We start from the raw sequence: 15476 nt of genomic DNA, 5'->3' as shown, positions 1-15476 counted from the left end.
GTTTCAAAATTAGTAGTAAGATAGTAGAAAGAACTGATGGATGATAAAGTTTTTGTTCAGTCCGGGAAAGTGAGCCAAACTAGTATTGAGCCTGTATCTCCCTAACTGCTTGTTAAATGGAAGAAGAAAACAGTATAGATGATATATTATGTTCTAATCCCCTTTCCAGAATTGTATTTGCATAACTAAAATGAAGGATTTTGAGATTTGCACAGGTGTCCTAGAGATTCTTCCCTAATTAAATTTTCACTCAGTAAACAAAGTCTTGTCTTATGCTGTTGAGTCGTCTCCCACTCATAGAAACTCTATGGACACATCTCTCCCAGATTGCCCCACCTCCATCTGCAATCGTTCTGGTAGTGTATCCATAGAGTTTTCTTGGCAAAAATATGGAAGTGGTTGACCATTGCTTTCTTCTGCGCAGTAAACTTGAGTCTCTGCCCTCGACTGTCTCCCATTCCATTACTGCCGAGCACAGGTGAGTTTTGACTTGTAGCAGATTGCCTTCCACTCACTAGCCACTGTCCAAGCTAGGAATGGAATGGGTATGCCTCTTTTTGACTCTCCCTTCCATTGCAGAGACTGGTAGAATAATGGAAACTCTCCAGATGCAATCCTGAGAGGGTAGTAAACAAAGTACTCTGTAAATATTAATGCCAGTTGACAATAGCACATTTGAAATGTTTTCAATGGATAGTTTAATGAAATGAAATAATAAATCGACTATTAGATATTTTGAATATGTTTATCAAGCCAATACATATTTTGAATATGTTTATCAAGCCAATACCACTCATTTTGTATCATTTATCATGTTGTACTTTGTGCTTTACCCTTTCTTGTGTGTTCTTTTTTACACTTCACACTTGAGAATCTTACTTATGTATATGTAATGCATATTTATCAATATAAACAATATGATATTTTTAAATGTAAAATTGGCACACAGTGTTAAACTGTGAATGCAAAGATGTTTAGCAGCACAGTTGTTGCCTTTACAGTAGAATATAGAATAAGTTGATTGAGGGTTCCATTGTAAACTACATAAGTACACAAATTTCCCTAGGCCATAATGAAAATTTAACTTAGGTTTCTCCTAACTTTCAAGCCCAAATTTTCAGTGGTTGTAGTTGCTGACAGTGACTGGGAATCCATTTCAATAAATCAATCAATTTCTCAATGGTATTTATTGAGTGCAGAGCTCTGAACTAAGCACTTGATGGAATACAATAAAATAGAGTAGGTAAATATGATCCCTTTCTATAGAGATCTTGTTACCTGAAGAATATTATAGTACTTGATGCGTATGGGCACTTCTCTTCAGAGGCAGTGTGCTGAATCAGTGATAATTGTGAGGATTTTTTATAATTTCAGAGGTTTAGTGAACAGTGGTGCCACATGCCTTCCCCATTCCCCCCACAGATGATAAGCTCATTGTGGGCCTGGAATGTGACTGTTTATAATTATACTCTACTCTCCCAAGTGCTCAATAAATACAATTGACTGACTGATTGACACCAATCTCTAATTTATTTTGTTAGTAGCTGTGCCCCCTACTGGATTTTAAATTCCTGGTTCATGTAAATAACTTCTATTGTACTCTCCCAAGTATTTAGGACCCTGCACTAGATGCTCAATAAATATTACTGATTATATAAAGAATGACCAAGATGCAGTTATGAAAGCAAAGTATAGTATAATCCAAGTCTTACAAAGAATTCAGAAACATTTCAGGGAGGACTGGCAAAATGAGGGCAAAATACTTACAGGATAATTAGAAACCTTGTAGGAGCCTAAAAATTTGAGTATGACTGAAGAATCTCTGGGCTAGGACCCAGTCTGACATTGGCAGAGAATATCCTCCCTATCCTCTCACTGTACTAAATGTTAGGATAAATACAAGATAAGGAAATTGTACATAGTCCCTGTCCCATATGGGGCTGCCAGTCTCTAACTAGAAGCGGGTAGGATTTATACCCCAATGTACAAATAGGAAAACTGAGGTACAGAAAAGTTAAGAGACTTGCCCAAGATCACATCAGGCAAGTGGCAGAGACGGGCTTAGAACTCAAGTCCTCTGACTCTCAGGCCCTTGCTCTTTTCATGAGAACACTCTGCTTCCTCTGCTCTATCATATCTGAGTATCTTTCAGACCCAAGGGTTTTTGCTTTTCTGCACCAAACAGCCCAATGGAGGATAGTTTGAACACCCCCTTAATTGAAGATTGTTACCCCCCGAAGTGTGTGAAATGAATGCTCTACTTGCCTAACCTATAACTTTCTCCCTCAGGAGGTCCTGATTTCAGAGAGACCTGCTGTTTGGAACAATTGCTTCAGTCTTTTGAGGGTTGTTGGATTTTTTTTTTCTTTTTTTTCCCAGCCTTTATCTACAGAAAGTCTTGTTTTATGTACAGATGTTTATCGTTCAAGGGCAATGGTGGTGGAACACAAAAACTATTTTTCTCACATTTGTATTTCTAAATTCATGCTAAGACATCATTCTTGTTTACAACCATTTCTGTATGATGCTAGCTAATTGGTACTATCAACAGGGCATGTAACAATTATTTATGGTTTCTGTCTGGTGATTTCAATAAAAACAGAAGATGTTCACGCTGAGGTTTCACTGTTTGGTTGTCAAAACATAGCATAAAATTATTAAAGAAGCCAAGGTTAATTATGCATTCTTTTGAATCAAGCACTTATAGTACTTAGAGTTTAGCTCACAAACATTGTACAAGCCCAGTAGGTTTATATTAAAGCAGTAAATCATCTTGTAAGGCATTGAAGCTATATTTCTTTAAAATATATTTTAGGGGATTGTGGCAGAGAAAAATCTATGAAACCATATTGCAACAAATACTTTGAGTCATCAAATTTTGAAATTTACTTTCTTTTACTATCAAATTCAGCCTTTTAGAAAAGAAAGGTGGAAAACTAAGCGATAATTGCATTGTTTCTGATTCCGTGATAGAATAACAAATTCTGAGCTACTGTCAGTTTTACTTATTCAATAACTGCAAATAAACAAAACTTTTCCCAATGGGGGAGAAGGATTTTAGGTTTGTTTAATCCTCTTTTTATAAACTTTTAAGAAACTCTTCTTTAAGCCAAAATCAATGACTATTTACCTTCTCAATTTTCAATTTTACTGTGTTGAAAGGATCCATCACTTATATTTTGCAATGTTTCAAGAGATGACAAGCCTGATCTGGGAAATAATCCTTTGGTTATACTGTGCATTGGTCAGACTCTTATTATAGTATTGTGTCCCTATTTTTCATCACACTTTAAAAGGATGTTGAGAAACGGAAAGGGTCCAGAAAAGAGTGACTAAAATGATTAAAAGGACTGAAAATAAATCCTATGAGGTGAGGTTAAAGGAATTGGGTTTCTTTAGCTTGTAGAAGGATAAAGGGTGGCTTAATAACAGTCTTTGAGTATACAAAGTGTTTTTATAAGATGGATACAACCAATTTTTCTCTTTGTTCACAAGGAATGAACACGATGAAGTATATTAAGAGTAAAGGAGATATTTTGTTTGTATATAAAGAAGAATGGTTTGACTTTGTGGGAGCTAAAACACTGGAATTTACTGATGGAGAGTTAAAATTTGCCATTCCTGGAAATTTTATGCAAGTAAAAGAATCAATCAATCACTAATTTTTAATGTGCACATACTGTGTGTAAAGCACTGTATTAAGAACTTTGGAGAGTACCACGTAACAGCTATAATAGCACATTCCGTGCCCACAAGGAGCTTACATAGTCTAGAGGGGTTGCTTAATTGTTCCTGATTGTCTAATTATTCACCTGCCTGGAAGCTGGGAGGTGGATCAAATGACATTTAAATTCCCTTACAGTTCTACTATTCTACAAATGGTCAGGGACCATGATAATTCTCAACTCTGAGTTCTTTCCAGTGCTTAGTTCAGTGCTCTGCTCAAATAATAGATTTTCCCTTGAGTTTATCAAAAGAACATGTAATGTTTTGTTCTGATATAAAATGCTTTTTACATTTTTTCAATCTATTTTTGCCCATCACGAATCTTATGAGGGGAACATCCAAACATTTTGGAGTAAAGCAATACATAAATGGCTGGCTAATATTCCTTGTAGTCTATTTTAAGAGAGGTGGATTATATTTCAATATAAATAAAATATGAAATGTGGTATGAAAGGTGCAAATTGGGATCAGTAATGGCAACAGATATATTAATACAGTTTTCTAACATTATTATTGGCCATAAAAATCTCTGAACAGAAAGAGTTGTATAATTATACAAAATATAGGCATTGTATGATTGCTCCATGTGAAAAGGCACTTAAAATGATAGCTCACTATGTAAGCACTTTACAAGCAGTAGCTACCTAATTAGGTAATTGGACATACTTCTATGTAGTAAAATCAAAAAGTTTATTCAGTCCATTGAAGCTCTTCACATGAATAAATCAGTAAATGAAACAGAAGAATTGAGAAGTTTAGTTCAAATTGAAATGGATCTATTTTCTAAGTTTGGAAGCTCCTTTTCTTTAAATTGCAAAGTCTCTCAGAGTTTCCTCAAAGTAGCTTTACGCTTCTGACCAACCCTTGGATATTGATTGGTCTCAAACTGTGCCAGGCCCCAAAGAGTCCCTGAACCAGTAGGGAGTGGTATATCACAAAGAAGATAATCAACCCTGGGGTGACTGGGACCCACATCAATTCTCTCAAGTTCACTTGTTTTTCCACCAGAGCATCTCTGAGGTGCAGGAATTTTATGATGGCCACCAGCATCGACATTTGGTGGAGAGTGTTCCTTTGGCCTCTAATCCTCCAATAGATTTGGACTGCTACTCCATTCTCTCCTCCTCCCTCTCCCCTCCCATCACTTCAGCTTATCCCCGGACTCGTGATCACCAAGTAGAGTATCAAGGAAATTTTGTGGTCTTTTAAAATAACCTCTTGAATTACAGAAGCAGCATGGCCTGGTGGAAAAGACATAGCCCTGGGAGTCAGAGGACTTGGGTTTCAATTCAGCTCCACCATTTACTTGCTTTGTGATCTAGGAGGGAAAGCCACTTAAATTCTCTGGTCCTCAGTTTCCTCATCTGTAAAATGGGGATTGAACACCTGTTCTTCCTCCGACTTAGACTGTGAGCCCCATGTAGGACCTGATTATCTTGTCTCTACCCCAGCACTTAGTGCACCTAGTAAGTGTTTAACAAATACTACAGTTATTATTATTAACCATCCCTCTTTCCTTGTCTTAAAGGGAAAATGTGAAAAAGAAGAAATCTTATTACTTCTCTCCATTGGGAAGTTCTCAATTATGCATTGTTATCAGCTGGGCATTTAGAGAAGTAGTAGTTGTAATAAACTTTTTTTTTAAGTGCCTACTTTGTGCAGATCACTGCTCTAAGGTCTGGAAAAGAATATATCAGTGAAAGTTAAACATAGATCCTAGCTCTCTATTCGTACGTTCATTTGTTTAGGCTAATAAGAGTTTTATCAACTCTTCAGATGTGAAAATGATATCATTAAGAATCTGCATTGTGCATGGATCCAACCAAAATGTCTGATACTGAATTCATAGTCTGGCAATTGTGAATTGGCTTTGACATTCAAGGAGCTTATTTCAAGATAATAGGGAATTTTGTTTTAACCATTTCCCATGCCCAGTGATGAGAGGTGGCACAGTTGGATGTTTACTTAATTTCTGCAGGAATCATTTATAATGAAGAACTTGGAGGCAGTTCCCCCAAAAAACATATTCACCTCAAAATGTAATAATCTACCACAATGCCCCGTTATTGCTCCATTGGGAATTTTTAAACATTGGTGACTGTCCTAGAGAACGCATGAGTAGTAGTGGTATTTATCAAGCTCCTGCTAGATATTGATATTAATCATTTGAGAAATACACAATAGAAGCAGAGGACTTATTCTCTGCCCTCAAGGGACTTACAATAATGGAGCATATAGATATTAAAAAATCTCAATTAATACCAATAGAGAAACAGCATGATCTTGTGGAAAGAGCATGGGCTTGGGAGTCAGATGATCTGGGTTTTAATCCTAGCTCTACCAGTTGCTTTCTGGGTGACTTTGTCACCTAATTTCTCCATGCCTACTTAGACTGCCAAGTGGGACAGGGATGGTGTCCAACCTAATTAATTTGTGCTTGGACCCAGTGCTTAGACCAGGGTTTGACACATAGTAAGCACTTAACAAATACCATAAAAAAAATAACATTTATGGAACACTAACTATAGTTGTAAGCTCCTCACTGTAGACTTCTCCTTGAGGGCAGGGAATCACATCTGCCAATTCTATTGCACTGTACTTTCCCAAGTGCTTTCTACAGTCCTCTGCACACAGTAAGTGCTCAATAAATACTATTGATTGATTGATATACCGAGCACTGTAATAAGCACTGGGAAGAGTAAACATGATCACTGTCCTCCAAGATCATTTACAAAATAGTTGGAGCTAATGAAGAAACAATAATGAGATTGGGATGCCAGGATTGAATAATTGAAGGTAAAATTGAACATACCTATACACATAAGTGCTGGATATGGGGTTAAATGTAAAAATGCTATGGGTGGCTGTGAGGTTAATAAAACGCACATCACATTACAGAATCAGCACGGAGTTTGGATCAACGAAACAGCCTTAAGGGAAATTAGAATCATATACCTGCCTCCCAGAAGTGAACCTGTATATATAACCAAGACTGGTTTGGTGATGCTAAACTTAAAACTCTTAATTTTCCCCAGAAGCATGTTGTACAACAAGGCATTAATGAGGACTGTGATAAAAGTAGCACAGAACTTAGCAAGATGGACATCAGAGTGGGGTTAAGGCCTTTAGAAGGTATCCTTTGACTCCAAGATACTTTTACTTCACCAGAAAGACCAAGTATTAAAATTTTGTTAATACTAGCAGTCGTCAACTCCACTATCTCCCTAACTATGGCCAAGTAAGAAATCTAATATAAATTTTCCATTGAGAATAAAGGACCAGTTTTAGTCCTGTGATTTCTGGACTGGAGAGAAACTTGCACAAGGAACTGATAATGGTGATATTGTTTTGCATAGAACCACTTGTGGTCTTTCATCCCAACGAATCAATTTCCCAGTGGAAATATATATACTATATTTTGCTATACTATATAGTATAGTATAGTATATAAAATATACTATATTTATACTATACTATATGTTTATATATGCAACATATATATTAAAATTGGAATGATAGAGAAGATTAGCACGTCCCCTCCACAAGGATGACATGCCCATTCATCAAGTGTTTCATATTTTATATCTATATATATTTATGTTAATATCTGGACACCCCCCCCCCCAGACTGTAAGCTCATTGTGAGCAGGGAATGTGTCTGTTTATTGTTATATTGTACTCTCTCAAATGCTTAGTACAGTGCAGTGCATACAATAAGTGCTCAGTATACACAACTGAATGAATAGCAAAGTGCATGCAGAGTGTTTTTTTTACAAACAGGACCCATTTGCCACCCAAGTAATCTCAGCACAGTGCTGATCCTGGGCCGTAATGACAAAACCAGGAGAGGGTTACATTGGTAGCTGCAGCTGCAGTTTTTATCGCCCACATTAGCCAACTATTTTTCAGTATTGCCGGTAGTCAATAGCAGCAGTGAAAGCACAGTTTAGTGTCAGAAGGAACTGACAGCCACAAAGGGACTTCAAATGCCAATCTTCGCCCCATCCTTTTCTTTAAAGAAATATAATCTCCAATTGATTTTATGATGTGAATCCCAGAAATGATATCAAGGCCATCCTAACTTCAGAAAATATTTCATCTGAGAAACCTATGCATCTTCATATGTGTTTGACTGCAAGAAAATGTCTCCAACAATAATGTCTCGAAACATTGGCAGTTTAACCCTACTGAAATCATGATCATATCCCCTTGGCTATGCTTGCTTTACTGGAGGCAATCATAAACCTGGCAGGCAGAGGAAATAGTCAAAGGGCACGCTGAAGTACTTCTTGAGAAAATGATAACCAGAAATCCACGGCAGCAGGAAACTAGCGCTAAGGTGCATTGATCAGAAATGAGGTAGCTCGATTTTAGAGAAATTAATGGGTTATCTACAAAGCCAAGTATGAGTCACTAACTGAAGGATGAACTAGTCTTGAAGTCAGTGATCTGATCACCAATCACCCATATTCTTACCAACAGGACTAAATAGTGTGGATGGTGCAATCTAAGAAAAGAAAAGAATGTAAAGTGCGTGAAAGGACTTGAAAGGCTTTTAGACCATTATATTTAAAATGAGTAACTGAGGGTTTTAAGAGAACCCTTTTGTCCATGAGAATTCCAGGCATGTACTTCAAATCAGAATTTAAGAAGCTCTATGGGAGAAGGGAAACAACATACATTTGGATTAGTGGATCTGAGCTTTCTTTGTGCTGTTTCATGAAAAACAAGTGTTGCTAAAGTACTTGAGAACTTTTGCATAGTGGGGAGAATGGGGGTGCATAAACTCACTCGGCCTTCCCTCCCAATTCAGTATAGAGAAAAGAGATTCAGTCCCCGCTTCTTGCTCTGCATATGAATGCTTAGAGTCTCCTCTGCTCTTGCTATCCTCCCACTTACTGATGATGGTACTTAGAGGCATTTTGGAGGAAAGGTCGGGGAACCTTGCTGCCCCTCCAGCTAGTGGGCTCCTATCTTCAGCATGCCCTAGTGGAAAAAGCACGGGCCTGGGAGTGAGAGGACCTGAGTTCTAATCCTGACTCTGCTAATTGCTTGCTGTGTGATCTTGGACAAGTCACTAAATTTCTCTGTACCACACTTCTCCTGTTCTTTCTCCTATTTAAACTATGAGCTCCATGTGGGAAGGATCAGGGTCCAACCCAAGTAACTTGTATCTACCCCAGCGTTTAAAACAGTGTTTGCACATTAATAATCAACGGTATTTAATTGAGTACTTACTGTGCACAAAGCACTGTACTAAGTGCTTGGGAGAATACAATAAACAGAATTAGCAGACATGTTCCCTGTCTATAATGAACTTACAGTCTAGAGGGGAAGACAGACATTAATATGAATTAATAATTGATAATATATGATTTAGTTTGTAAGAGCGTACATAAGTGTTACAGGATTGAAGGTGGGGTAAATAGCAAAAGCCTCAGGGTTTTGCATCATCTGTGGCAGCTGATGATGAAAAACGGAGATCGAACTGGGGAAAAGGGCATAATTATGGCGTGGGGGGGTGGGTCTTGGAGGAGATATGACCTCAATAATGCTTTTAAGGTGGAGAGTGCTGGTCTGGCATCTATAGGGGGTTGGAGGACTGTTACAGTTCCCTCCACAGCATTTTCAAGATCTTCTCTATCCAAACCATAACCTCACTGGTCCAGACATGTGTCATATCCTGGCTTGGGTATTACCTGAAACTCCCCACAGGAATCCTGCCAACAGCCTCTCTTTTCCAGTCCATACTTCACTCGGTAGCCCAGATTATTTTCCTAGAATGTACTTTCCCCCACTTCTTTAAAGTCTTCAATGGCTACCCATTTCTATTACTGGGTTTAAAGCCTCAATCAACTCTTCCCCATAATTCCTGTCCTTGAGGAAGTTGCTATCTAATGGGAGAGGAAGTAGATGAACTGAGGAATATCCAAGGAATTTCAGAGAATTTCTAGCTTCCTACAAGTCAAAACTCATCTATGCTGAGGAGCAGCGATATGGGAAAAAGTCAAGGGTGGAGACTCAAGTTTACTATGCGGAAGAAGGCAATGATAAACCACTTCCATATTTTCTCCAAGAAAACTCTGCAGATACGCTACAATGACTGCAGGTGGACGTGGGATGTTCTGGGAGAGATGTGTCCATGGAGTCATTATGGGTCAGAGATGACTCAACAATATAGGACAAAGCAGGACAAAGATGAATACACAGATGCTAACAAATGTGTTACAATTTATGAAGTAAAATTAAAAAGTCAGCTCCACCACTTGTCCGCTGTGTGACCCTGGGTAAATCACTTAACTTCTTTGTGCCTCAGTTACCTCATCTGTAAAATGGGGATTAAGAATGTGAGCCTCATCTGGACCTGGACCTTGTCCAACCTGATTAACCTGTACCTACCCTAGCACTTAGCACAGTGCCTGGCACATAGTAAATAGTAAGCACTTAATAAATACCATAAGAAAAAAAATGGGATGGTTACTGTGAGGATGGTCCTGCTGCTGTCCAACACTGTCCAAATGACTAATTTTGCACCCTTCAGGATGCACTGGTGACAGCAGATGGAACCTAAAGTCCCTGAGGTGTGTAATGGCTGGCAGTGCCTCCATTTCCATGACCACCAGGGGTTTAAGGTAGTTTTGAAAGGCTTGTCCAAGCAGCACAAATCCCTGGGGAAGACCTGGCTGAGACTGGTTCTGATTTGGAGAAAACTATAAGGGAGCTCAAATATCACCATGGAACCACCTTAGTGCTAAGGAGTATATGAGAACACTGAGCAGCCACTCCAAGGAGTCTGGTTGTATCTTGGCCAAAGATGCCTGCCCATTATTAGTACAGCCCTCTTGGCAGTCCCAAACCCCATGGCAGCTCAAGGTAAAAGAGATAGCCCAAGAAACTAAGGAACTTAAGTGCTTAAACTGGCCCCGGCAAATTACTCTCCAGTTGCTATATTAAAACATATAGCAGGGTATAGAGGATTTCCTTGGGGCTGTCAATTCTGCCAGTGAAGCAAGAAGCTGATAGCCATATGTTGTTTCAGTGGTGGAATCAGTGGAGGGGGCAAGTATCACATCCTACAAGATTACAGGAAGAGTGTCAGAGGCTCTTAGAACTGATCCGACTGATGCAGCCCAGATAACATAGTGTGGCTAAAAAGAATGAATTGCTTTTAGTTTGGAAGCTAGAATAAGGCACTGGGATACAATTTGCTGTAGATCCAGAAAATTACTAAGTACTAGCTGTTCGGTCGCAAAGAATTACTGCACTTTGACAAATTCAACATTCCCTTTCATTTCTCTGTAGCCCACTTTGTCATACTTGTTTTAATAGCTTTATGATGAATTTACAATGGCAGAGTTACAAATTCAGTAGATTCCCAGAAAAGATTGAACATTTGGGGGTTGCCCATTTACCTGAATGATAAAACATTCATTTTTGTTCTACTAGTTCATTTCATTTTTAGGAAAAGAGTAAATATTTTTGCTTTCCCTCTTTCATTTGACTAATTGACACCCAAGTTCCAAGAGGGTTTTGGATAGAATGTGGTATATTAGAAGAAAGAGATAAATAGCCAACTCACTGACTGATTTACAGCAGGCGGCTCACTGTGTGAAGTTAATCTCCCAAGAGAAGCTTCATCCTGGTTTGAGACCCACCAGGGAACATATTCAGGACTCCTTTCTGCATTCTTGCTTGGACTGTAACAATCTATTCACATTGATTTGCAAGAGTCAGGGCCTGGTAACAGATGGATGTTCACTCTTTTGTATAAAACAATTACATTTAGAAATAATCTTTTGAGAAAACTGGATGGCTCTCAGTTAAATGCATCTCTGAGTGTAATGTTCAGTTCTAATGAAAAAAGTAAGTGACCGATGTAAAAATCTTCTGTATAGTGAAATTAGAGAGTTCTCCAGTGCTCTGATATTTGCTTACTGATTGCAAGAAAGTGTAGCTTATATTTCTTAAGTAGAAGCTAAGAGTGTATGGAAATGACTGTTGCCAAGATGAAAATTGGGAGTTGGCTGAGACAGATGAGGCTTCATTACCCAAAAGCTTCAAGCTAATTCAAGAGAGGTAGAATAAAATCGAGCAACCTGAAAGATTTCTTGGAGGAATATACAACTATAAAAAAAAGGAAGTTAGCAATAAATATGACTGGAGTGAACAGAAGTTAACAAGCTAATTTAAAACCAAGTGATGGTGAGAACTAATTAGTAGTCTGCATGGAGCTCTGCCTTTTTCCCTTAAATATGTTATAGGGAAAAATAGAAAAATATTTTGGCTTCAACAGTTCATAAGTGGAAAATGGCATTTGTAAATCACTTTAATAAATTAAACATGACAGTGTTTCAGTAAAGGGGCCTGTTATTAATGGAACCAATGATAAAATTATCTTCACTAAAGTAATTTTTGGTGATTATTAAAATTAACTACTGCCTTGATCAAATGAAAGCTATACTATTTAGCTAACCAGAACAAACAGAAAAAAGCTAAAGGAAAATTAAGCAAAAATGAAAAATGAATTTAAATAGAGTTGGATCAGGGAAGTAGGTGTTATTACATGGTTGATATATCTTATTTTAGTAATCCTCAAGATCCTTTGGAAATTGTGGCTGATAAAACAATAATGGCTTAATGCCTAGAACATGTGACTGGTAGGAATATTCTTACATGCAATAGTTGGCCATTGCTGCTTATTTAAATTCTTCCTTCACTGCTGCTTCCCACCTCCAGGACCATTTTCTGTTATACAGGCTATGGATAAACAGATGGATTAATTTTTGACAATTACTTTTAGGTTGAATTATAACCTTTCATCCTCTCCCTCAGTCCCACAGCACTTATGTACATATCTGTAATTTACTTATTTTTACATATGTCTGTCTCCCACGCTAGACTGTAAACTCACTGTGGATGGGGAATGTGTCTACCAATACTGTTATGTTGTATCTCCCAAGCGCTTAGTATGGTACTCTGCACAAAGTAAGTGCTCCATAAATATGATTGATTGATTGATGATCATTTAGGTGACTTTCCCCAGGAATTTGATGGCATGCTATAGTATTTTCCCAAATGATAGGCTTCAGTCTTGATTTGTAGCCCTGACATCACCCTGCAGTAGAGTGGGGAAGTTCTCTAGGGAAGTTTTCAGTATCTAGGGAGTCTGAATGCCCCCTACACCCTCAAACTTTCACTACCAAGTAAGTATTCCTCCTGGGCTAATTAAAAAGGACCCAGAGAGCACAATCTTACATGAATACTAGTACCAACCATAATTATGGTAACCATTCACCTCGTTTCATACTGGGCCATCTGTTTTTCAGCTAGTCTCTCTCTATTGTCTGGTTGTGATATGTGTCCACTAGATTGTTTTATTGTACTCTCCCAAATGCTTCCTATGGTGCTCTACACACAGTAAGCAATCAGTAAATTTAATTGATTGACTGAACACATTAGATAGCTTTATGTTGCTGTTTTTATTTTTAAATGCACTGCTACTCTTCACTCTGCTCCTACTGCTGAATCCTGACCCTTCTGAGTTTTCAGAGGAAAACATAAAAGCATCCTTGCAAGGAAAGAATGGGATGCCACTCCAGCAAAACTCTAAGTTCTGCGGATTTCCATTAGACACTTTTCAGGTAACCTTAAGATGCCACTATCCTATACTATGTATGTTATTTGTTTCTGTTGCTTCTGGGATGGTAAGAAGTGTCCAGAATCTCCAAGGGTCATCAGTGGCCACCCTAACCATGGTGCAATAGTGTAACTACTCTGAACCCCACAACCAGTACAACTAGAGAAGTGTGGATCACATCATTTTGAATGCCTCCAATAAGTTTATTTTCTTATGTTACTGTATCTGGCTTTGAGCCAAATGGCACTGCTCTAATTGGCTAAGAGAAATGTTTCAAAACCAAAGGTATTTTGGCTCCTCAAACCTTTTCCTTTCCTCCTCTGCTCATTTTTCTAGGCATACTCTGGGCCGCTGGGAACTCGGAAACAGCACGACCTAGTGGAAAGAGCATGAGCCTGGGAGTCAGAGGATCTGTGTTCTTTTCCCTGCTCTTCCACTTCACTGCTGCATGATCTTGGGCAATTCATTTACCTTCCCTGTGCCTCAGTTTCTTCATCTGTAAAATAGGGATTAAATACCTGTTCTCACTCCTACTTAGATGATGAGCCCCACATGGGACAGAGACATAGTCTCTCTGTCCTGATTGTCCTTTATCTAGCTCAAACCTTAGTGCAGTGTTTGGCACAGAGTAAATAATTAACAATTATTTTAATCATTATCATTATTATTTATTGACCTTTTATGATTTTTTTTTCAATGCAGTTTAGTCCTAGTTATTTTTGAACTCCTAGGCAAGATTGCATTTCAAATTACCATCTTTTTCTTTAGAAATCCTGGCTTGAGGATGTATTTACTTGGCTAAAACATGGTTGGTGATTTCTATCTAATTCATGCAGGAGAATGTGTCCAGCTTTATAAATATTTAAGACAAAGTAATAATTGGAAGGAATTGAAGGCTGATTTTCATTTCATTAATGGCATTCTTTTACGTCAGAGTAACTTCAAAGAAGCAGAAAACATTTGCACTTAGAGAAACATGGACTGGAACCTAAGATTTCTCATTTTGGTTGTATTGCATCATCTTGATAACTATAAGCATTTATTTAGTCCAGAGGAGTTTAACATTTGTGACACAGTGTACTACCTTAGATAGATATTTTGATTCCTATGTTTTCAGACACACCTCCGTTCCAATTGCTGTGCCCTTATCTGCTACATCTAAAAAAACTATAATTTTTGGTGATTATATTGACAAATAATGTTTTTTGGCAGTCTCCTTGATGTTTCTAAAATATCTGTGAGAGGGCAGACAAACCCCACCCACTGAAGAAGGAACTGGAGGGGAGAATAAATATCCCAGCAGGCCTCATTAGTAGACTGCTCAAGGAGTGGCAAGAAGAAGTGGGAGGGGCGGTCTCCAGCCCTCATATGGCAGGGTTATGGGAGGCCCCTGTTTCAGGTTTGCTGTGGGTCTGGGGGTGAGATGAGAGTCATTCTTTCAATTTCCCTTGGGAAACTAGGACATACTGTTTGAAATGAGAGAGCACAGATATGCTACAGAAGAAGAACATATCTACACATAGGATTTTAAACTAACGGAACAAAGGGTCACAATACTGAGGGTGTTGTTTTTTTTTCCCAAAACAAAGTTTTCTCCTCAGGTCTAAGTCCCTTTCTCCAAATCATACAGTCCCTGTAGAATGTAAACACTTTGAGGACAGGGATCGCATCTACCAACTCTATTTCATTGCACTTTGCACTGCTCACAGAAGGACTCAATAAATGCAATGTTTTGGTTGATTGAACAATTGAGTCCTGTCACAGTATTTCATGAATTTCTATCCCTCAACAGGCCAGGTAAGGAGTTGTCCCTGGAGAGGTTCTACATAATAATAATTATAATAATGATAGCAATAATAGTTGTGGTATTTAAGTGCTTACTGTGTGCCAGGCACTGTAGTAAACTCTGGGGTGGATACAAGCAAATTGGATTGGACACAGTCCACACTTTCCCACATGGGGCTCACAGTTTCAATCTCCATTTTACAGATGAGGTAACTGAGGCACAGAGAAGTGAAGTGACTTACCCAAAGTCACACAGCAGACAAGTGGGAGATTCAGGATTAGAACTCATGACCTTCTGACTCCCAAACTCATGCTCAATCCATTATGC

The 15476-nt window shown here is 38.3% G+C and overlaps 2 non-coding genes across 2 annotated transcripts; one reads left to right on the top strand and one right to left on the bottom strand.

The window, feature by feature from the left end:
* Positions 1-488: 488 nt before the first annotated feature.
* On the bottom strand, positions 489-626 carry LOC114817155. The gene has a single exon (XR_003765002.1). It is a non-coding gene; the product is annotated as a small nucleolar RNA SNORA7 (small nucleolar RNA).
* Positions 627-7203: 6577 nt separating this feature from the next.
* LOC114817273 lies at positions 7204-7308 on the top strand. The gene has a single exon (XR_003765127.1). It is a non-coding gene; the product is annotated as a U6 spliceosomal RNA (small nuclear RNA).
* The last annotated feature ends 8168 nt before the right edge of the window (positions 7309-15476 follow it).

This window comes from Ornithorhynchus anatinus, chromosome 1, assembly GCF_004115215.2.
Source record: "Ornithorhynchus anatinus isolate Pmale09 chromosome 1, mOrnAna1.pri.v4, whole genome shotgun sequence".
NCBI classification, from domain to species: domain Eukaryota; kingdom Metazoa; phylum Chordata; class Mammalia; order Monotremata; family Ornithorhynchidae; genus Ornithorhynchus; species Ornithorhynchus anatinus.
Note: the sequence above shows the minus strand (reverse complement) of the source record. Positions and strands in the feature narration are given on the sequence as shown.